The sequence below is a fragment of the Ischnura elegans genome, chromosome 1 (genome assembly GCF_921293095.1).
Source record: "Ischnura elegans chromosome 1, ioIscEleg1.1, whole genome shotgun sequence".
Lineage (NCBI taxonomy): Eukaryota > Metazoa > Arthropoda > Insecta > Odonata > Coenagrionidae > Ischnura > Ischnura elegans.
In genome coordinates, this window is record NC_060246.1 from 135,903,350 (window position 1) to 135,927,797 (window position 24,448).

Genomic DNA, 24,448 nt, shown 5'->3' on the forward strand with positions numbered 1-24,448 from the left:
TTTCCTCGTCAAAGTTAGCTATTTAATTAATTGCTGAGCCAAATTTTAGTCCAAAGTATCAATATTTTCAATGAAAACTGTAGTGGGAGTAGTACTCTTAAGTAAGGACATAAAACAACAAGAATTAGGACAGGCACAGTTCAAAACAAGGCACAAGTCCAAATAGGAATAAGTCAACAAATACAACAGGCACAGGTCAAAAATTCTAAGGTTGGTTAGTTACATGAGACATTGCAACTTTTCCACAGGATTTTCCACAATATTAGGAACTTCCACCATATCGTGCCGCATATAATACAAGATAATCCTAAGATTGGTTTGACGCAGTTCTCCATTGCACTATCCTATCCGCTAGCCTTTTCTTAGACACGCATTACTTCTCTTTTACATCCTTTATAAACTATCCTATGTAACTCATTTGGGGCCATCCCTTGCAGTTCCTCAATAAGTTAATTGTGCATGTTCTAATTCTTGTTGTGTTATGTCCTTACTTAAAAGTACTTCTCCCACTACAGTTTTCATTGAAAATATTGATGCTTTGAACTAAAATTTGGCTCAGCAATTAATTAAATAGTTTACTTTGAGGAGGAAATATAAGGAGTTTTTTCCAGAAGAAAAATGAATACTGCTTATGCTGTAAACTTAATTTTTTCTCTCCAATCATATACCACTTTCATCCCAGAGTTTCGATAAAATATACTGACAGGAAGAGGGTTGATAGCCGCGGAGAAATCAAGGTTAAAGACCTTCGAAATGTGGTGCTACAGAAGAATGATGAGGATCGAATAGCTCGACCGAGTAAGTAATGGGGAAGTCCAAAGAAGTGCAGGAGAGAGGAGAAGCCTCATGAAACCTTTAAAAGAAAACAGAACATCCTTATAGGCCATATATTGAGACATGATGAACTGATGAAGGCAGTCGTTGAGGGACAAGGAGATGACAAGAACTGAAAAGAAAGACTCGAATGAAATATGTATATGGAACAGGTAAAGAAGGATGTGAAAGAGAAGAAATACGTAGATGTGAAGAGATTAGCTGATAGCGTGATAGTAGATAGTTTTTAGGGGACAGGGGGTCCCTCCCAACTTAAATGATAACTTGCCCGAAAAAATTGCAAAACCTCCACATTCAAAACAACAACCAACAATGGAAACAAAAACAACAAAATTTAAAATAAATTTTAGTCTTGGATTAGCACTTAAAATGCTGTTTTCAGAGAATAATTTTAAAACATTGTCCAGGAACAATTAGGAGCTATGGAACACCCCCCATTTCACTGGGGGATGTTCCACAACCCATATACCCCCGGCAGGATTGCTGTCCCGCCTTAAAACTCTTAACTTCGCCCAAGTGTGATAGGAGAATTGCTTGGAGAACCGAGTGAAACTAATGTTACGATTGCTGACTAGTGATGATGATGAGGGAGAGGGCAACGACATTGCAGTGCCTACTATGTGTGAGAGAGGGAGGGAGGGTGGCTGTAGGGTGGGGTGAGGAGTTTGAGAGGAAGGGCTGAGAGGAGTCCGGAATAACAGGCTGTCTCGAATCAAGAGAAGATATATATATATGTGTCGGGAGTGAGGGAGGCTACCCTCTTCAGGTGAGCAATGGCTACCGGGAAGAGGGCTGGTGGCGGTGCGGTGGGCGTTGACCGAAAGCCTTGTTTATTTATTTGCCCGCTCCTCCACCCCCAATTTTTATATCTATTTACCCACCCTTAAAAGGACGAGGGGAGGAACGAAAAACTTTTTTTTCGAGGAGGTGGTTCCTTTTCGCACTTCTGTAGTAAGGCGAGGGAGGGGCTGAGAGAGAAGAGTTTGATGGGTAAAGAGTTAGAGTTCGAGAGGAAGAAGCGGGCGAAGAATAATAAGGCCGGTAGGAGTTTTCGGTGGCCCAGGGCGGCGGCGGGGAGGGAGGCAAGGAGGGGGTGGTGGAGTGACGGGATCAGGAGGGGGTTTAACTCACGAACCTCTCTCGGTCCTCCATCAAGGCCAACGCACCCCCCCTATAACACGCGGACACGGCGAACTTGCCCCGAGATGGCTGGTGGGCAACGAAACGCCACCACCCTCCCCATTTTTATACAAGACGTATTATGGGTCAAAAAAAAGTCTCCCGACAAATTAAGTGGTGCCAATTACGCTCATATAAGAAATTTGACTTTCTCCATTTCTGTAAGTTTTCAAACCAACGCACTTGAATGTCGATATGATTTGCAACGCCTATCTCCCAAGATTTTATTGCTCTGATGGGATAATTTATTTGAATTTCATAAAAATTGAGGAATATGTCGGCCTTCGGGGTGATGCCGCGTCGAGTTTTCACTGTTCATATGCTTGGCCGATGTTTCTGAGGCGATGCAGCACTATGTCTTCTTGGCGCACCAAGATGAACTCAGTTTAAGAGTGGGCACTCAAAGCGATCGCCTTCGAAATGTTGGCCAGGTATGTGAGCGGTGACAACTCGACGCGGCGTCACCCCAAAGACCGAGATATAGCGGTGATTAATTTGAACCGCGAAAGCTCATGTTTTAGAATTAAAAATCAAGGAGAATAATTAACCCTCTACGGCTTTATTTTCCTTTTTTTAAAGGGCAATTAAGCGTAGTAAATGAAAAGGCGCACTATCCACAGTACTTTTCTTTGACGGAAAAATAAACTAATGTTACCTTGTTACCCAGCTTCGTAAGTGCGGCCTCAGAAAAACATACAGCAATGCCTCATGAAAATAAATTCCGCACAAGAGCATAAGTGGCGCCACTCCATTTGTTTGGAAACTATTTTGATTCTTTGTGCATAAAAAAAATAACGCCATACACTCCCCCTCCGTTTTTCCCTCACTCTTTACTTCTCCAGGTCACTTCAATACACCCGGATGCAGCATCATGTAAGATGGAATAAACATGCCAAGTATCGTATCGTAGAGGGCAGAATGACTAGGGCTCCGAAGTAGTCCTTATCATGAAGAAACAAGAACAATCCAGGAATAAGATTTAACAATAACAATGGAAGACGTGAAAAGCTTTCCAAGGGAAAAGTATCACGATCAGTCTCTAAAATAAGATGATGAAATTAGATCATCAGGAAAGATTTGAAGCTCTTGATAGCAGAGACAGAATATAAAATTTTGGAATTTGAAAATTCTCCCGATACCACTACTCAAATATATTTCTCAACAGTACTCAGTGAAAATTGAATATTAATATAAAAAGACGTCTTCTTTTCCCTCCAACTTTTCTCCCAGGGAAACTGCTGTAATTTGCTGTAATTTAACTCAATTGCCTAACAGGTATGTGTATAACTTTGAAGCCTGCCGCGTAAATGGTGGTGAAATACAAATTTCTCATGGCAATTCATGTATAACTGATAGGTATTTGGCGCAATCGAGGTACCTCGAAGCATTTATGAGTATAGGCGTAGGATGTCAGACGCCATATGTAATTAAGTGTTCGTAACTCTGGATAATATATCCTGTATGCTTGAAACGCATGAATTGATATTCAGTAAATTACTACACATATATCCAGCAGGTATTGTTCTTGAGCCACCTATGACTATAAACTGATGCCAGGCTGAACAAATTGGAGACACTCGTCGGCCCAGTAACTTCTTCATCCAAGAGTCTCATCTTTCATGCAGAAGACGTCCACAAGTTACGTAGTATGCGACACATTTTGGCTGATATTCATGAGCTACTTCAATAGTATAACGCCGTAAAATCAATATAATAATAAATAAGCATGAGAAATGATAGTGTAAACTGCTTGAGGCTGCTAACATGCCATTGGTTTCAACTATCCGAAAGAGTTGGCAATCGGAATCTGACATTTTAGTGAGGAGATGATCGAGGATGAAAGGTGGATAAATGTCATTTGGTGCTGTACAGCCAGCACACGTATAACTTAAAAGGTACGAATACAATAAGCTAGAGGTGTTTTCGGCCTTCAAAATGCACTAAAAAGCTGCATATGATGACATGGATGTTAGTGAAATACACAAGGAAATGATTGACCTGATATGTGAGAGATAATGCATTCCATAAGAATAAGAATAAGTTACCTTTTTCATTGCTCGGAGAACGTGGAGCGGATGCTACTTAGATCTTTAAGAAATGAGTATTAAGTTGTCTAAGATGGTTTACGGGATTGATACGTAATATTTATTTCTAAACCTGATCAGTACTCATGATCACGACAAAGGATGAAAAGCTTATTTCTGCAATTTTACTGCATTTAACAACGTTTGGAAAAAGCAATTTTTAAAAAAAATTGCATTTTTGTTTTTATTTCCTACTTTTTTAGAGGCGAATCATGTAATCCATTAAACCAGAGCTGTCAAACAGATCTCTGCAAAAATATTTAGAACTAACGCCATCTGTTGAGAAAATTTTTACCATACTGAAATATAGTTAATAAATTGAGCACAATGGAACAAATTTTCAAATGTTTGATTATTTAATGTTGTATAGCCATCTTAAGCAAATTAGTGTGCAAAATTTCAAGCCGATCCGACGATGGGAATTAGGTTTAGAATTCAATTTTAAGATTTCATCGATGAAACACAAAAATCTTGTAAAAAAAAGAGGCAGAAGATGAGGATTGACTTTGTGCTGAGGGACGAAAGGGGACGCAGAAATGGTTAATCGAAGAAAACAGAAGCAGTAGAGGATTAATGGATGGAATGGTGAGACGAGGCTATTGCTGGAGCAGAGGAAATAAACAGAATATGATAATGAAGTCCGGAGGTCATGAGCAATAACATAGGTGCGCGGCTTCCTTTTGAAGTGTTGACTCTGTAACCGGAGCATCACTTCAATTAATAATCCAGCTGGCACCAGAGCTCCTTCAACCTCCTGATTGAATACAGCTCGATCTCAATTAGTCAGTGTGCAATGAGTATAATGGAGCAGAATTCTCTTCATCTTCGTCGCGAGCGCCATGAGGCTCTCACGGTGACATTGACTATGGGAGCGGAAAACATTTCACATGCAGAGCAATTATGGGACACGCTTGAACCAAACCCAATGAAGTGATAGAAAACGAAAATCATCAAATTTATCCAACGGTATGTGATATCTAACTATTCAAAAATGCTAGAAGCTAAGTGCTGAATGTTCAATATGGTAATTCTTTTGTTTTTTATGCTACTTGAATGGTTGTTAATTTAGTAGTAATGTTTTTTGTTTGGTACTTTTGTTGTGGTTGTACAAAATGGTGTGGTAAAATAAACGGTGATATAAAAAAGATCGGAAATCGAGTGCAAAAAGGAACATTTCCTAAAACTAATTGTTTTCCATACTTATTAACAAATGGACTTGGTAAAACGGCTTGTCCTATTTTCACATAGTTGCCATTTGATGTTTGAATGTTTTTCATTTATTTTTAAATGTATGCAGTAATTCAAACATTGATTGGGAATAATGGATAGTTGTAATAATCATTACTATTCTGCTGTATTTTCATTCTTATGATTCTTATTTAGGTTTCTCATACATTTTTGTTTTCTTCATTAACCTCGTAGGTATTTAAAAAAATATTTTAATCCCATTCAGAGTGCATGTATAAAACTTCTCAATTTGGTTCACATGAAGCTATTGGAGTAAAAAAAAGTTAAGTTTAAATCAAAAACAAGAGAAAATAAACTCGCAATAATCCCGGATTGTAAACTTTCTGGGCAAAGTGGCTATGAAATGACGAAACTGTCACTGTAATAATACTATTTATCTCTTTCGTAAGATTAGTGCTTTTTATTTATCCGAGTGTTTCTCTATTTCAGGTGAGCACGGAAAAAGGAAGGGAAAAAACCTATTCAGATGAATTTCTCTAGAGAAGTTCATAAGAGGAAGGCGTTTCCTCTGGCTTCACTCTTTTCATTCGTCTGGCCCATTCCTTGTACAAATTTTCAATAAGTTTCTTTCCCCTTCAAATTAAGCACTTCATCGATTATTATTTTGCAAAGAATAATCACTGCCTCTTCCTCTCACCGAAACTCAAACGTCCTAATTTTTCTGAATTCTCTATCTTCACAAAATATTTTATGTCAACAGTAAACTTTTTCACTCAACATCTCTCCGCATTCTAGCCCCATGTTCCTCGGCGCAGCGCTCTGCCGTCATTTCTCTCTCAGGCATCCCCCTCCTCTTGAACAATGCAAATTTTCTTCCACTGCACCACTGTATTTCCATTTTTAATACTGGGCCTGTGTTAGATGAAAAGTTTTGAAATGAAAATTTATTAATGTCACCATAAAACTCTCAATTTACAAGCAGGAGCTATACTGCTCACCAAATGATTATCCTGATGGCGATAAAGAAAATATCAATAAAAATAGTCAAGGAAAGCGTTTTTATTACAACTACAGCATAAACTGTATGTATTTTTAACGACGAGAGAAAAATATGAAGACAGTTATTACGGTGATAATTAAATAATTATTTTGCATAAAAATTCAGCTTTCTCCTAAGTTTTTGAGAGTTTTGCTATTAATGTACGAATCGAACATAAATATAAGTTTAATTCGGTTTGCTTTCTAATGAGCGAATAAAAAATAAAGAATCTTTGATAACTCCATGAATCCTTTGAGGAGCAAAATAGCTTCCAGGGATTTGAATTTTCATTAAATGAGCGAGTGGCATGTATGAAGTTTTTCTCTCACTGAAGATGATGCACTAATTTTGCAGCCCAAGTCACCTGTATTTTATTGAATATTTTCAGCTCTTTGTTAATTCAGGGTTTACAAATTGCGCTCCATTTCACAAGGATTCTCAAATTCTATGTTTCTATATTTCTCTATATATATAAATATAAATACTTTTAAGTCAATATCAATACATATAGAAACACAAAAAAGAAACACTCACACGGGATATTAACTAGGAGCTTTCGAAGCACTTGACTTCTTCTTCAACTCAAGTAAGAATGGAGAGGAAAGGAGTATGTTGGACAAGGGAAAAGAGGAGAAAGGGGAGAGGTGCGTGGGGAGGGGGGATTAGGAATAGACGTTAGGATGCGACGTTCAAACCCGGAAAGCTATTGGCTTGAAAGTGCCAAATGCAAGCCAATTCGAGGGTGTGGAGGTCCAGGGTCAGAATAGAAGATTCAACTGTTGAAAAATTTAATTGACTGGAAAGGACCATTAAACCGTCTCGATACGGACTACGAGTTTACAAAATCCATGCATCTCTAATCCGCCCAACATATTATAGATATGTGTGCATCCTTTTTTCTCTATTTTTATTAACTGTTGTGCTATAAATTTATGCTTACACCACTCGTAATTACGCCCTTTCAGGGCCATCCCCCCTCTTCCCCCCAATATGTTCCAACCCACTTTGTACGAATGAGACCTAGTAATAACGGGTTCAGAAGCGAAGAAAAGAGGTGCAATGCACGACCCTTGCGGAACCCCACCTCTTTTTGCTCCCCTCCCCTTACTGTCACCTCAAAGCCACCCGCTATACAGCCCGCAGAAAAAAAATTGTTTACGCGGGCGAAAGGAGATGGGCTCACGACTGAGTGTGTTAAGAATTCAAGCCGCCGCTGAAAATCAAATCTTCAAAGCGGCGAAGGCGCGAAGAGATAGCGAGCAGAATAACAGGGAGTGTATTTGGGTGCTATCGCGGCAGCTTGAATGTCACTCTCTCAACTCGCCAGGGATGTATTGCCGGCGTCGGGTTCGATTAAGGACAACGAGAGACGTGTTCTTTTGAGTTCCTGCCGTGGAGCAACGGAATTGTCCTAATTTCGAATCAGGAATTGCGGTGCGCACGCAATCTTTAACTTAACCACCTTACCGACTCTTCGAACGAATTTTTACACTTAAATTCCAGTACCTCTGCTAACAAATCAGCATAAGTAACCACTAGGTATACCCAATTTCATGAATTTTCCAATTACGACACATTTGCGCTATTTTGGGTAAATTAAAAATATATTCCTTTGGATATTGGATCAGAAAAAAATGCATCATTGACCTTAGTGTACTTACTTTTTTATTATAAATACATATATTGCACAAAAATACTTGCTTCTTTCATAGTTGAATAGGGCGAGGGTTAGTAAAAATGAAATCATAGCAAAGGATAACGGTTATAATTTAAGCACATCAGACGATATTGGGAGAAGTTCCCTTTTGAAGCATAGATTCTGCAAAAGTGCGCACTCCTTCAGATTGGCAAACAAAGACTAAAAGAAAACAAACCGCTTATCATCCTATAGTTTTAGAGTTCAAATCCTTTCAATTTCTTTAGAGTCAACACGTTAACAATGCACTTTTATTCCGGCTGAGAATATGGTACATGCATTCTTTAATGAGGAGGTCAAATCCTTTCAAAAATAATAATTAATATGCTCTTTATTTTAAACAAATTAACTAAAATTTCAACGCTAGTTAAAAACTTAAAAGATAATAGCTAGATCAATTAGCTAACCTTCCAGATAATAATGCATTCATAAGGGTCGTATACATTTATAGATAGAATTGATTCAATGCCTGGAGATAATCTTGCGCATAATTAAGATACTGACTGAAACAAGGAGGACAATTTAAAAGTATAATAAGACCAGCCAATAATCGTGAATGGAGACGAACAGAGATATCCCCGTTAAAGGCTTAAATATATTGAAGCCATAAAAAGGTGAAAGGTATGCTAAAACTACGCACGGTGAACATCTCTGAGCGATGAAAATACATTTAAGTGACGAATTCAAAATCTGAAATGAATGAAAAATAAAATAAATGTCGCGCCATATTACATAACACACCATGTCCATGAAAAATCATGCTCATGGTGTGTATGCATAAATAAGTTTTCATATACGTGCATATATATATATATAAATGGTAAAGCTGCTGACATGTCCCTCATAATAAAATTGAGGAATATGTCATGTAAATCAACTATGCAATAACAGGTGAGCATCAAATACTAGAATAGCAAATGTAATTGTTATGATAGTACCCCCATTCTGATACAAAACATTAATATGCTCAACTTACTTCTCTCACACAGTGTTTATTGCCTTGACCCTCATCTTAAAGGAAAAGAAAAACGATCGGCCAGAGAGAAAAAGTCTTCGAATTGCTCGCTACCCCTCAAGTAGTCTGGCATATTACTAAAGCCAACGTTAATGGCTTTTCACGGAAGATATACATGCACCTTTAAGTCTTAGTTCCTACGAACCACGGAATAGTGCGATCAGGAAATACTGTGCAATGAATTTAAATGTTGCAACGACGAAAAAATAAAACAGCTGAGAAATTCCCTCTCGTAGGTAACCACAAGAAAGGGAACGGGAAAAAGGATGATAAATGTTCCCAAGCGTAGCTTTCTGCTGGTCTCACCTCTTCTGAGAATCCGTAGCATAATAAGCACTTTTTTCAATTGTACGGTCATAAATCTCATCGCAATCCAGCCCTTAAATTTCTCCCAGCCATCATCTTCCAGAGTTATATTTTAAAATGTAGATTAAAAAAAGTTCGGTGCAAAATATTTATGACAAGAAAACTTTCACGTCAAGGCTAATCTATAAAACGTTAACGCATGCTTCAGTGCTCGTTTCAAATCGACACCAGAGCAATATATTCATGCATAACGCTGGATATAAAGAATATAGCTCCTCTGATCGAGAATATTATTGCGGAAAACTTTTGGCTCTTTGGATATTCCAAGAAACGAAATGCATACTGCGTGTCAATGGTATCATTCTAGTAACGATAGTTTCTGGGAAACGCTTTACATGGTGGCGGCATATCGTGAGCTTGAGGACGTGATATACTTTTATGAAGCATTTCTGTGACTAAAAGGGTCAGGAAACGGAGTTGCAGGAGGAAGTAACAGTAACGTATTATTCGGCAATTCCAGGAAGTGACGCAATGGGAGGTTGTTTTTTATCTAACGAGCCCCAGTTTATCATTCCAAGGACTATGAATGTGATATCTTGGTTCCTTCCTGGTGGGTGAGACACCGCAAAAAATGTACGAAAACTGCACTGCCTAGCCATTATACTTAAGACATTGTGTCGCAGTGAACAATTAACAGCAAATTTTACATCTGGAAAACTCGAGTGAAAAAGTGCTTCAGAATTGTTTGCTCTAGATTCCAGACAAGCAAGTATGTGGCTACGGAGTGCTGGAATGTCCACTATTGTGAGTGACTTTTTCTACAAGTCACCTAGTGACTTTTCCTGAAGTAAAACGCTAGTCCTAATTTATGAAAGGAATCGATGGAGAAGTCCATACTAAACCTTTTAACTCTTGAGGGTACCTAGTCATGACCGAGTCATGACAAGTCAGATTTCATCTCTAGGGTAGTATTGTTTCTGCATATCATCTCCCTTAAGAAGGGTGCTGTATACGGGTTATATCTTTATATCTCTGAAATCGAAACCCTAGAAGCTGTCCTTTAACATTCAAGGATACCTTTTCGATACCTCCACTGCACAAACGCTCAAATCCGCTCATCTAGTAGCCCTAATAGCAGTACCTACTAAATCCACCAGGAAAATAAAAGTTAATTAATTACATAAATATACGCGGGAACATATCTTTTTGAAACGCACCGACCACGCTTTTAAGTCACCGATAGTGGATTTGACCCTATTTTCACCGGGTCATGGGAAGGTACGATTAGATTTTTGATATAGATCGGTCGAAGGAAAGAATCGGTCGCCGATACTACCAAAAAAGTTATTTCTTTCTTTGCTCGCATTCAACATCCGCCAAAATCTTCTCACGTTCGACGCAATCTTCTCGGATCTACAGTACCAAGAGCTCGATCGTAAAGAGATGGCATGATCCACCCTCGGTCCACCAGCACCCTTCATCGGCGGCCAGCTGTATCGCCAGCGAGTGGGGCCAGATAAGAAAACAGAACACTTCCGACCATTGTTTTACAGATGAATCTGGCAGCTACACCACCACTTGCACCCCCTAAAGACGAACCCAATAGGATTCACGGTGTGCGTGGTCCAGAGACAAAAACCGGATGCGATTTCGAATGATCTTCTCCCCTCGTACACGCTTAACAGGTCAAAAAAAGCGCTCGAAAAGTCAGCGCGCCGATTTCAGCGATATTGCTCGACACGTTGATCGAAATTGATAAATTTACCGCAATAAAACACGAACAATAGCAAGCCTTAGCGTTGGAATACTTAAGACTACAACGCAGCGAGTTCGGTCACGATTCCTCAAATAAACCGCTATAGATTAATTTGATTTGATTTACACCCAGTAACGGCTACTCCATATATATATATGCTTATGAGATGATCAATTCATATGCAATTCTTAAAAAAAATATAAGAAAAGTTCGAATCTGTGATTAACAAAATGAACAACAATTTTTTTGGACGCACATGTCCTCCTTTTTATGTATGGGGCTAGTCAACTTAACCTTACGATGCTTGGTGACGAAAATCCACTGTTTTTTCTTCCCAGATGAATTTCCTCTAAAAAAATATGGAAGGGAAAATTTTCAAAGTCTTCCGTAGATTGTGAACCAAAAATTCAGATTTACATTTGAAAGACAGGGCCATCTGCGCTGGGTGGAAGTTATTCCTAAATGAAAATCAACTATTTAGCCCAACATGCATTTGATATTACATTACCAAATGAATGCAAATTGATCGATAGAAAATAAGTTTACAACTTTAAGTAAATTTACCCACGCTTCCTGTAAGTTGCTCTTAAGGGATGAATATAGAATTCAGGTAAAAACGAAACAGCAGCTATTATGGAGTGTGTATCGTATATTATGCATTTTTGTTGTATCTATGATATTCTTACAATCGTCGAACTCAAATTGAATGTTTCTATATTTGTGGACAGAAACAATGTGACCTATTGATGTGCGTCGTGGCACTGATAATATGCAATTTATATACGAAAATAGAAAAGAAACGACAATGACAATAGCGACCTGTTGATAAGGCACAAAAAATTATGGTGACAAGTTAGATTCAATTTTAAAAAATCTATTCAAAGTAAAAAGCTCAATCAGTGATTCTAAATGACTAACTGAATACATTACAAGGTTTATTTTACTTAGATTATCCCTGTTGTTGACTGTCGGTTATTATTTTACTCTGCCTTAATGGTGGTACTGAAAGAGATGTTACGAAAGCCTTTGCAATTCAAATGGTTGTCTCAAAAGATTTCTTTCGTAGCAGTTTCGTAAATGATAATGATGGGAAATGGAAATCCGCCGTGCTTTCACAGTTCTGTGAGAATCTTACAATAGGTTTTACGGAAACCTATGATTTTTTCGTTTGATCGTCAGCATGATTTTTATTTTTTATTTATTTTTATGTTACAATACTATAATAAACTCGATATTTATAAAGAAAAAAGAAAGAGGTCGTTCTAAAACTTTGAAATCTGATATTAACCCAGGAAATGACAACTATTCGAAACCTCAATTTTCGTGCAGGAAAAATAAAGGAGTTTCGATCTGTCCCGTAGCGTTGCTAATAACGATCAAGGTTTTTAATGGGTACAGCCTTAGCAAACAAGACAATGGCAAAATCCGTGATCATGCAGTTGGTCTAATAGTTGGTCTAATGGGTCTTATTGGCTGAATACGGTGACATCGTTAGTTTTCATGTCGCTTATTTCGTTTCTCATTTTTATTCCCATTTTTTTTCAAGCCCATCACAAGAAAGTGATGTATCATTGCTTTTATAAAATCAACTTATATTTCATTTACTTAATTGTTCCATTTCACGTTATAATGCTGAAGTTTGGGTTGTAATGCTGGTCAAAGCTTTTTACTGATGCGCAACTGCCTAACATGTTCTTTTACTTGTTTATTCTGACGCTCAAAGCCACCGAAGAACGAAGAGAATGCGAGAGGTAGAGGGAGAGAAGTCGGACAGTGCGTGGGGGCAGGACCGCCGCCGCACCGCGGGCGATCGGCGGCACTCCAAGTGGAGAACATTGGTCGGCTGATAGGTGTACAGGAAAGTGGGAGAGATAAATTAGAATGGATGCGAAACTCAAATTTCAACCTTTTCTAATAGAGACATCAAATTATTCAAATTGGATTCTTCGACTGGCCCCCACGAGTATAAATGAAACACCTAGCCGTCGAAGACTGCTTTCGCCATAAATTATCATTAGTTCCGCAAACGGATGAGTTTATTTATCGAGTGATTTTTCGATGCTTTCCCATGTTAAATAAACAAAAAACCTCCAAAGGCAGATACTGAAAACTTCGACCAGTGAAAACTCTCCTGTCTACTAATATCTAAGCTTTGTGACAATTTTGAACCGTAAGCGAAGTACACATTTTATGATAAACAGCCAACCTAAAGCTATTTAATGTGAATGAAAGAGAGCACGAAAATATACGACACTTTGATCCAAATAGGGAGAATTGCCCCACGTCCAGTAATGGCGAATGATTTTTTAAGCGTAATTTTCAAAACCCGAAATTGGTCAACCTGTATATTTTATTGAAAATGATCTGTGTGTGGGTAATCTACTAACTGATTCAAAATCTTAAATATAAGACTCAAAGACTGATAATCCTTTAAAAATATGAAATTGTTAAAAAACATACATCGATGGGGGAAGGAAGTCTGGTAAATTTCCTATGATTTTTCGACCATTTCCTTACTTTTCATCTAAGTATTTATTTGATTGGTTTCCTTTTTTCATCCGCTCCCTACATTTAAACTTGGCTTTGGTGCCTTCCGACCTAAAATTATAATTTAAAAAAAATTATTTGTTACCCATGGAACCTTCTTACTTATCCTATTTACAAGAGGAAAAAATTAAATCCAATCAGAAAAGCTTAAATAAGACAACGAGGATTATTTGAGAGTGGAAGAAAGCTAATGATTATTTTTGATAATCCTATGAAAAAGGTGCAATAAAAGTCATTAAATTGTTGCATTTAAAATAAAATTTAGGAGTCTGTATGCCCATAGATTTGATCTGAACCACAAAATGTTTGTACGAGATAATCGAAACTGGATGGCGAGCAACCACTCATTTTTATAGAGCCAATACGCTTTGAATTTAAATAAAAATCTCTAAGACTCTTTGAAATCTCTGTCTGAGAGCCTTCGCTTCTGCCATTCCCTCAATAAATAGGGATAAAGTTTTTCAACGATAGAATTTCAGTTTCACTCTATGAATTCTGCTCTTTCTAAGTGCTTACTATTGTGGACCGTTTTCAAGAAACTAAAAATTGAAAGTTCAATATCGAAACATAGTGGTCGAAACTTTCCTTGTTATCACCGACTTTTGGCAGTAAAAATACTAAGACTAATATAATTGCATTAATAACGATATTCCCTTCCTAATGAAGTTCACTGTCTAATAGAAAGTAGCATGAAATTCGCTAGACAAATGACCAATGTCTCTCAATGACCGAAGCTCACTGATACCTCCACTCCTCAACCTGAAAATTATTTATATTCTGGGCTTCCCTCTTCTTCCCGACGACATTAATTCGCAGTCCCATCCCTCCTCGTCAATGTCAAGTTCCCTAATGAAAGCGGCTCATCCACGACACGGTAGCTTTCGCCCGCAGGAACCCGAGAAGGCTGTCGGGGTGGGAAGCCGCGCTCCTTTCCGGAGGAGCATGCCAACTCGGTGCAGAGTGGCCGAGGGTAAAGCATACACAACACAGTCTCGGGATGAATTGTAAAAAGAGAGGAAAGGGGGTGAAAAGAGATATGGCGGGGTCCCCGCCATCCTCGCTAAACTGGGGTCGCGGGTTCGCGTCACGTTGGAGAGCTTTTTAACCCTAATAAATCATCCCAGTCACTTGTTTTCAGTAAAAAACCGTTACTGCGTCTTTCCAGTAGTCGTATCCGGGGAGTTGCGGAAAGTTGAGAGCCGCGGAACTAATAAATCCGACTCGACAATCGAGTTTCTCCTCAAATATTAGTCATAATTCAAATCCAGCAGTCATATCCACGACATGGCACGAAAAAAAAAGACAAAGCTACTCTCTGCTGGATGTGAGAACACGAATTCGCTTAAAAATCCAACTGATATTGACTGAGACATTGGCGCGGAAAAACGGAGTTGATCGCCATAGTGATGTTTCATCTTTAACATCAATGACACCAAAAGTATGAATGCTTACGCTTCCGTCATACTGAATATTAATGAGGTATTCGAATGTCTATAACAAGGAATATTTCTATTAGTGGAATAATTTCACATGCAAATTATGCAATTATTAGTATGGATTACAATATCAGTAGTTTTACAGCAAATTGTACCGTCATTAACAGTAAAACTAGATGTGTCAACAAAATCAAACTTTGAAGTATAACTAATCAGCCATTACGAAGGGTCACTTTCAAATCCTATGGAAGAAAGTTCATTTTCAGCAGACCTAAAATCATATCTATAATAATGAACCGTTAATAGGGGATGATCACCTTCAAAACCCAAGAGAAGCATGCAACCTGTAAAGTCAACCCAGAAGTAATATATATTTTGCTCAAAAGGAAAGGGTCCCTAAAATTTAATGTCTAATTCCGCCTCCGGTTGAATCGAAATCACAATGTTTACTTTGGTGCATTCACTCTTACTTCAATTGCAACTCAGCCATTGAGCTACACTAGCAGGGGATAATAGGGAGGTCATTCATGAGTTGTTTCGCATATTTTTCCCCCGAGAGGCGGATATTCCCACTTAAATGCGTAGCGCTATTTCCAACAGCCGCACGCGTCACGCATTGGTTCGTCGAGCTAAATATGGCTACCCACTTCACCCTTCAGTCCCTTAGCAGTGACTACATGCTTCCTCCATTACATCTGGACGCATGGAATCAAAGAGATTGCCTTGGTTGGAAGCCAAATCAGAGAGATTTCTGAGGGGATTGCTGTTTTAAAGAGGTCTTTAATACGCTTATGTTCCCTTGGACATGGGTTAGCGTGCAGCTTCATCTTAACATCATGATCGTGACTCTCGTATTCTCCAACTAAAATTGTAACACACGAATGTTAGAAACCCTTTCGAAATACTTGGTTGTCCGATTATTTTTCACTGGCTATAGAAAGGCAATTGGGTTACGCCATAGCATTCGAGCCACTTTGCAAGTTGTTATATAGGAATAAACCTTTTTGTCTTTCACTACCGACACGTGTCTGAAGGCAGGCTTACGTTGTAGGCGAGAGGAAAGTAAATGTTTTCCACAGCGGACGCGCTATCTTTCCCCCAATCCATTCCCAGAATATTTTATGAACTGAAAGAAAATTAAACGATATATTTTTCACACATTTCAAAGAGATATCAAACCTTTTCGCACAGTTAATATATTTTTAGAAAAAAATACATAGTTAATTTTCTTGATGGTGACAGGCGCAACTTCATATTAAGTCTTATGTATGTTATGCATCGCCCTGCCATAAAAACCGGTAGATATTCTTTCAAAAATTTTCCAGAGAATTCCCAACATTTTCTATATAATTCCCTACTTTTTCCGTAGTCAGTCAACGGAATTCATACGCAGTTTCTGTAAAAAAATGCCATAGCGTAACTTTCTATCTGCACGGTTATAAAAAACAAAATTTGAGCATCAAAAATTATGTTTTAGAAAAAATTCAAGCGCTATTTAAGAATGGAGAATTTATAAAAGTATATGCTCAAGAAACGGCATATGTAAGAGTTGAATGTATAACGCATGACAATTCGCATTTGGTAAAGAAATAATTATGAAAGCAGTATACTACTGCGAGGAGGCTCCCCCTCACTTACTAACCCAACAAGTGGACCCAGTCTGTGGACTATTCTCACATATATACCTCGATCAGCACTTTCCTTCTTCCTAAAAAGACGCAAGGTATTGATTTGATGTTTCCTTTGAAGTTTTTTTACCCAATCAATCGAGTAGGCACTGATATTCCGTGAATAACGTGCCTTATGCCGGTGGCGGGCTTACTATCACCCTCTCTTACTTTTACCCTCTTTTGTCACTCTCATCGTTAAATTTAAGCTGCCTCCCGTAGGGTAGGTCAGACTTCATAAACATATAACAATTAGGGAATGTTTCTCGCCGGTAATTACAAACCTTCAAATTGTACGTATACGGCTGAATCCTAATTATAAAATTTTATTAGTAATTCAGTCATGGGAAATAGTATTTGACGAGTGGGTAGAGTTAATCCCACCTAAAATAGGTAGCGCTGGCCTATCTGCAGCTGAATGAAAAGACCTGCAAAAAATAGCCTTGTTGTAAAATAACTACTGTCAAGGAAGCAGATTTGTGAGATAATAACCCTGAAACCATAGCAAGAATGCATAACACGAAAGTGCCAGAAAATATTATTTAAAGAAATAAAATTTAGGAATCAAAACAGGAAAAAGGGAACAAATTTCACATATAATTATTTCACCCGCGAAAAGAGCAAACTTCATTTTAAAAATATAATCTTATTCTGAAAGTAATTTTAGACAATGGGGGAATATTAATAATGTGAAGGTGCGTTGAAAATAATGTTTCCCATTTAAAAATATTTTAAGGACAGAAATCGAGATTTAAAGGGAAAAAATGAAGGAAAAACTTTGCGGCATAATACATTTTTCTCTTTTTTACACTTTCCTCACTTCTAATGCTAGTCTATGAAGTTCCACAAGTTAACATTGTCGGCACGCACCGGATTGACGAGAGAAAACGCCAACGTCTTTCATTTAAATAGCAACCCCGCCATATGAGGGTACGCAGAAATAGTAGGAACACTCGAGTAGTGTGAGAAGCTCGTTTGTGAATACCAAACCACAAAATCGCCGAAGAGACCACCCAATGGGTAGGATAGGGATGCCGCCGAGACACAATTAACATGGGCACACCACGAAGAAGACTCGTTGACGAGTAACATCGGAGTGCTTTCGGGGAAGCCTGCCGGACTATAAAGGAACGAACGACACGATGCGGGAGAAGACCTTTCGCCTGAACAAGAGTGCTGCAATTCCACGAGCCAAAAGAGCACGACAGAAAATTAGCCACACGAAGGATGACTGATGCAACATTTTTCTCAAATTACGTTGTCCTTTGGGGTACCACGGTAGAGTTTCTCTATAACTTTTACTGAAGAGTTATAAATTTTAATTTGTGGGGAATTAAAAAACCATTTGCATTCCACCGTTTTTATCACAGAGCTCAGTGCTGGATTCACCGTAAGGCAGGGTCCTGGGCCTAGGGGCGTCGCAGTCCAAGGGGCGCCTTCCTTCAAGGGCGGCAGCTCATTCAGTTACAGCAGTACGTAATGTTTTTATTTTGAAGTTACTCTTCTTTTTTGTAGTGTGAATTAAGGCTAGACATTAATTTTGGAAAGGGTATTCATAAACTGTTTTAGTTGCATAAAAGTTAAACTGTTTCATGCAGTTTTACTCTAAGCTGTTTTTCTTTAATTGAATGTTTTCCCTGCGTAAACATTCAAGCATAAACTTTTGCTTTCATCCATATATCTGTTTATTCCTTTTTTTCCGAAAGTTACCTCATGCGAGCCTTATCGTTAAAATCGGATGAGGAGGGGCGCTCAATGGAGAGGTGCCTATTGCGTAAATTTGGGTAAATCCGGCCCTGATATTTGTAAGAAATTATAAAGACATTTTGGTTTGAATAACATATGTTATATTACTTTTGCATACGAAAATTACCGCTAAAATAGCAAAGAAAAATTTAATTGATAGAATATTATGTCAGTACACTTTTTACGACAAAAGTATATAGCGCGCCAATTCGTCGCTTAAAAACTGGATTACTTGTTAAGTGGATAAAACTTTTAGCTCCATTGTGCCACTGAAGTTAGAAAGGATGAATTTGGAGCTGAAAAGACGAAGGAAGAAAAAACGTAGTCGCCGTGAAATCTTACTTGCACTCTTTGACTTTTTGATGCGGTATAGCCCAGGAAATTTTTTTAAAGATTTAATGACTCACTAAAAATTATATGGATTGATATTCCGCTACTCATCATCTGGCTATGTATGCCAAGGAACTCGTAAATATGTACCAAACTAATTTTCTTTTTAGACATTAGTGGGTCAATATTTTTAACATAATAACATACGCTTTAAAATCCAGACATTTTACTCACAGCTCTGTCATAATTATTTCAAAAATTCAGCTAGAGCTGATAAGAGGAGGAACCGTCGAAAAAAGTAAATTTGAGGTTGTTAGAGTAGTCCGGTGTATCAGCTCTCTTTAAATTAGCGATCCTACATAAAGATTAGATTCAAAATGCGTTCCAGACTTCATAATATACTTATTCTGGTATCCGCTGCAACCATACGGCTGGAAGCGGCCGGGCCTTGCGTCAATCCTATTACTAAAAAATTAGATCCTCAAAGAAGCCGAGATAACACTTTTAAAACATTGAGGAAAAATTATGCACATTTTATTTCAAGTGAATTTAGTGATAAAAATGATTTCCGATGAAAAAATATAAATTGATGCAAGAATGAGTAATAATCATGTCATTTCAATCTATTTCCAGTTTTTATAATGAGTGTCATGGAATAGACGTTGCTGCTAGGTGAACCGCAAGCTAAGTAACTCACAAATAGCCATGAATCACTTCGAATTTGCTGCTGACATGGCACACTTGGGTTTTCATTTTGATTATGGTTCTAAAGAGCTTACAGGTATAAAATGCGGAATGCATGTAAAAGACATTAAACTTTTAGAAAAACGAAATCCGGACAAAAGAAGGCGGGAAGCCAAACCAAAGTGAAGAGTTAATTTTAATTTACGTCAATTCCTGTTTTATATCCATACACGTGTATTCATGCCTCGAAAATTATGAATTTCCAGTACAGATGTGATGAACGATGAATCGTAGTTGAAAACTGCTGCATATGTAGAAGATAAATATGTACGGTTCTTGCTACTAAAAAAATTAAAAAGGTCTGAAACACCCCTGTAGTATAATAAACTTTCAGATCGACGACGATGTTCACTGTCGTTCACTAGGCTTAAATGCGTTCTAGTATCTGCGTTTGAAGTAATCAAAGTAATCAAAAATTATCTCTCCCATACGCCTCATTCACGTGGATTTAAGACGGATATCATATCATAGTTATCATTCAAAGTTTGATTGGATCCATTTTACCTCTCAACTATTAACTGGAGTTACCTATGGAATGGAATGGTATTTAGAGGCGGCGACCAACAACAAAGGTAATTTGCGCCATGAGGGAAGGATCTGGAAGGAAGGGTGGGGAGAATCCCGGCGTCGGCATTATCCTGCTTTAAACGAATGGCGCCAAGGGGACCACGACTTAACGTCCCATCCGACGGACGGAGTGTTGCACTTGAAATGTCCTCCACACAACATACAAGCGGGAATCGAGCAGTCCCTGAAAATTCTCTGCCACCGCCGGGATTTGAACCCGAGCCCACGGGGTGAGATTCCAACACTCTAGCCACCACACCAACCGAATCAAAGACTTAGATTAGACTGGAAGATATATTACTGGAGACGATGTTACAGGATCCGAATGAATAAAGCAGTTGCAAGACTTCAAAGAAAAATTCATCTGCGATATACATTGAGTTGCGAGAGGAAAAAAACAAAGAAGAGGAAAAGAAAGAAATAAGAAGCTTAGGAATTGGATCGCGATTAATACCAAGGCTTTGATGGCGCTCAAGAGGAGAATAAAATACTCCGCTCCATGCCATGCCAAAGGGCAGTAGTTGTTGTCAATGAATTTTTCACGGATAACCGATTCAAGTCGCATGGACGAAGTAGGAAGCTTTTGAGTGACTTGGTTATCACTAATTTCCACAGAATAGATCATTAGTGTGGAAAATAGAGGATAAAATGCGAAGGACGAAGAGGAGGTTCTCGACGTTGAAATAGAGAATGTCCATAAGGATTGGGCGACAAAGAAAGCGGTGAGCATGGACATTATCCGCTGTGAGTTCTTTTTAAGGAATTTTTAAGGAGACAGGTGGGTAGGATAAGATTTTTCAATCGAGTATTTCAAGGAAGGTATGAATAGGGATCTAAGAGGGCATAATTAAAATTGCTTCGGAAAGGAGTCCGACTGATACCAGCGCCCGCGAAACCTTATGGCTTTGCGTGGAGGACGATTTTAAGACTGAAAGGGTCTATTTTCCAAAAAAACTGGCTCTCGCAAGAGAATGGTAATTATGATAATTTTGACAATTTTCCTTGCCAAGCTTATAATTGGCCGTATCTCTTCAATGAAGTCGAAACCAGCTAATCTCATCCGCAAAACTGGGTCTTTTCTTATGGCGCATATTCCATTCCCAAAAATGCTTCGAAAACGGGTAAGTTAAGGATAGCCTCCACGAAAGCTAACGACGATGCGTAAAATACGATTTGCCATTTCATTGAGTGATAGACAGATGGGTCAAGTTCGGCTAAGCATCTGCTTCACTCTCCACGAAGAGTATAGTTGTCAAATATGAATTGCCTCTCATAAATTTCCTATGGATGAGTTACTTTTCCTGAATTATTTTTCATCAAGTGGGTGTTTTCTTTCGATTACAAATTAAACTTTCTTTTATTTCAAAGTAACTTAACGTCATTGAGATGGGAATTTTCAAAAATTACCAACTTTAAATCCTCTGTTACTTGTAAGCCACATCTTCTAGAGACAAAAATTACAAGGACCCTTTCGGCGGAAAAATACATTTAAATTTATTTTATAATCTTGCAGGGTTTCATTAAGGGCCGCAGTTTTCGAGTGATTTACGAAAAACGAGAAAATTTCACATTCGGGTGAATCCCCAGGGATCAGGGATTTTTAATAGTTTGTTCATGAGGCTCGCCTCTACACTGAGCTAAAAACCTGCGACTACACGTTTGTTTCCTCTATAAGGTTCTTTTCGACGTTCGTTGACTGGACTACATCTGGAGGAAGTAATATTCATCTACATCTGCATAATACGCCGTATGCCGCCTAAAAGGCGTGTGGCAGGGGGTGTTAGGATACCAGCTGTTTACAGCTAAAAAAATGAAGTGCTCTAACGAAGTTGGGGACTAGCGTTTATTAAAGTCCTTTATGGTTCGGGGGAAAAACGAATTCCCATATCTATCCGTTCGGCAAAACATCTCTCTTAATTTATCGCTTCTATCGGACCTGGAAATATAGTGTGGCTCTAATATTATGTTCACTATGTCGCTCTTAAAAATATCCATTCTCAATTGTTCAAGCAATCTAAGCTTAGCGCGCAGCCTCCGAGTCTCCAGCGGCTCCCAGCCTAATTCGCTTATAATCTTACGACAGGACTGTATACTTGGATGAGAAGTTGATGACACGAATGATTGACCACACCAACTCGATATGCGCATGCTTGGCTTGGAATTCAGGTTTGTTGAAACTTGAACGTCATGTACACATTGATCTCAAAAGATATAAGAAGGAAAATGTCTCATGAAGGAACACTCCGAACCAAGCAACTCCTGACGCCTGCGTAGGTGGGAACACAAGCGCGAACGTAATCAGCAGTTGAGGATCTCCGTCAGCCGTTACCGCCAGCTGCAGATGACGGAACCAATCGCGGTGATGGAAGGGCCAATGCCTACGCCAGGAATCGCTCGCGAGGGAAAGCGACAGGCGTCCTTTGATCAAACCAAGGGCTAGGGCGTCATTACGAAGATAAAGTGCCCCTTTTACTATTCCGCTATCTCCGTAAGAACACGCTCAGCTGGGAAGAGTTGCCATGCATTAGGGTCATTTGTTCTGGATTGACCGAGTCAAATGATGATTCAAAGCGATACTCGATCTAGATACTGTTTCAAATGTGTCAAATTAGGACGGACTCAAACAACAACAGAATGCCAGCCGACACAGATAAAATATGGCTGAGAGGTATGCATTTATTTTTTCTGGTACAAAAAATGCTCTCGGAATGTGTGCAAAAAATTCTTTTTCGTACGAAATGAACAAATAGTTGTTTACTTTGTAAATTTCATCGTCTCCTCTGAACGAATATTTCTGCGAGTTTGCAAATTCTAGAGATGTGATCAAAATCAAAATAAACTGTCCCAGTAATTGGCTTGAAGGTACTTCACTCCGAAACACAGCACTAAAACATTATTGAAATGAAAAATGGTAGCACTTTTCCACAATATTTTAATGCGTACGACGCGCTTTGGCTCACAGAGCCATCGTCTGGTCTTGCACCAAATTTCCACCGTATAACGACTGAATCTGTTGAAATTACTAAGAAATTAGACTAATAAACCTGAGGATACTTAAAAACAAAAGATAACCGCCCTGTATAGTCGAAAAAATTAGTCAAGAAACAGGTAACATTATAGATACAGTTCAAAATTCCTCCGTAGTTTGTATTTGGCATTTAAAATTACGCGTAGAAATAGAAATGATAGCAAACAATTTAGAATAATTATTGTCTATTTCAGCCAGAATAGTTTTAGAATGGCATAAATCATTTTAGATCCGCTACATTTTCCGAGACTGGTAAAAACGACGTCTTTGAAAGCACTCAAATAGTTTTTTTCTTTACAGGACACACCAGCAGTTTGACTAATCAATAAATGTAACATGAACATATGAAGTAAACAGTAATTTAAAACGCATTTTTCTAGCAAAAGTGAATCAATTAGCTAACTTTTATGAAAATAAACGAAACTAGAGGTTAAAGTCTCCTATCAGCAGTACCTCATGATGAGCGCAACACGTGGGCGTAGTAGTAAATATAGTATCATGAATTTCAGTTTTTATGAGACTTACTTCATCCATAAACGTAACAGACTCCCTATGAAATTAGTGAAAAAATTGTATTTTTAGGTGATTAAATTTTTTGGAGAAGCAAATCGAGTCAAAAGAATGATACGAAAAAGTGATGATATACTGTCTCATTTTTTGCGACTCTCTCTGTAATCCCCTGAATTATCTATAAATTCTAAAATATCTGGATAACAGATTTCCATATGCAATTTCCACCCTTTCCAAAGAGACGTAATTTGTCGAGTAGCCAGATGGTAAATTGGATGGTATTTGATTTATTTTATGGCTTAACCACGGCAGACCGCTCCGGTAAATTTTCCTATGATCTTTTAGAGACGGGAAGATAATAGGAGTTTTTCACCGGCTCCACAACAAGAAAAGCACCGAGATGAAGGCGATTGAGCGATCATGATTGCATGAACGTCATGAATAGAGTGTATGGGATGGAGGGCGATCGGAATCCCAGCACGTGGACTGCTATGATTCACCACTCCTTCCCAGATTGCAAAGCCGTAAGCGCCCTCGTAATCTCCCTTACGCCATCTCAATCGCTTAAGGACTCCTCACTGGCGCTTATCCAATAGCGGGATCTCTTGGATTAGAACCCGCGCATAAGAGGGAGGGGCCAGAGACGAGACGCCACAAGGCGCCGCTGTCCCCCGTCCCGACCTGCATCACACCCGCGATGCGTTGCCCGAGGAGAACCGCGGTCATTAACGCCAGCAAATGAGAGAATTCTTAATCCTGGTGGCTCGAAAACATCA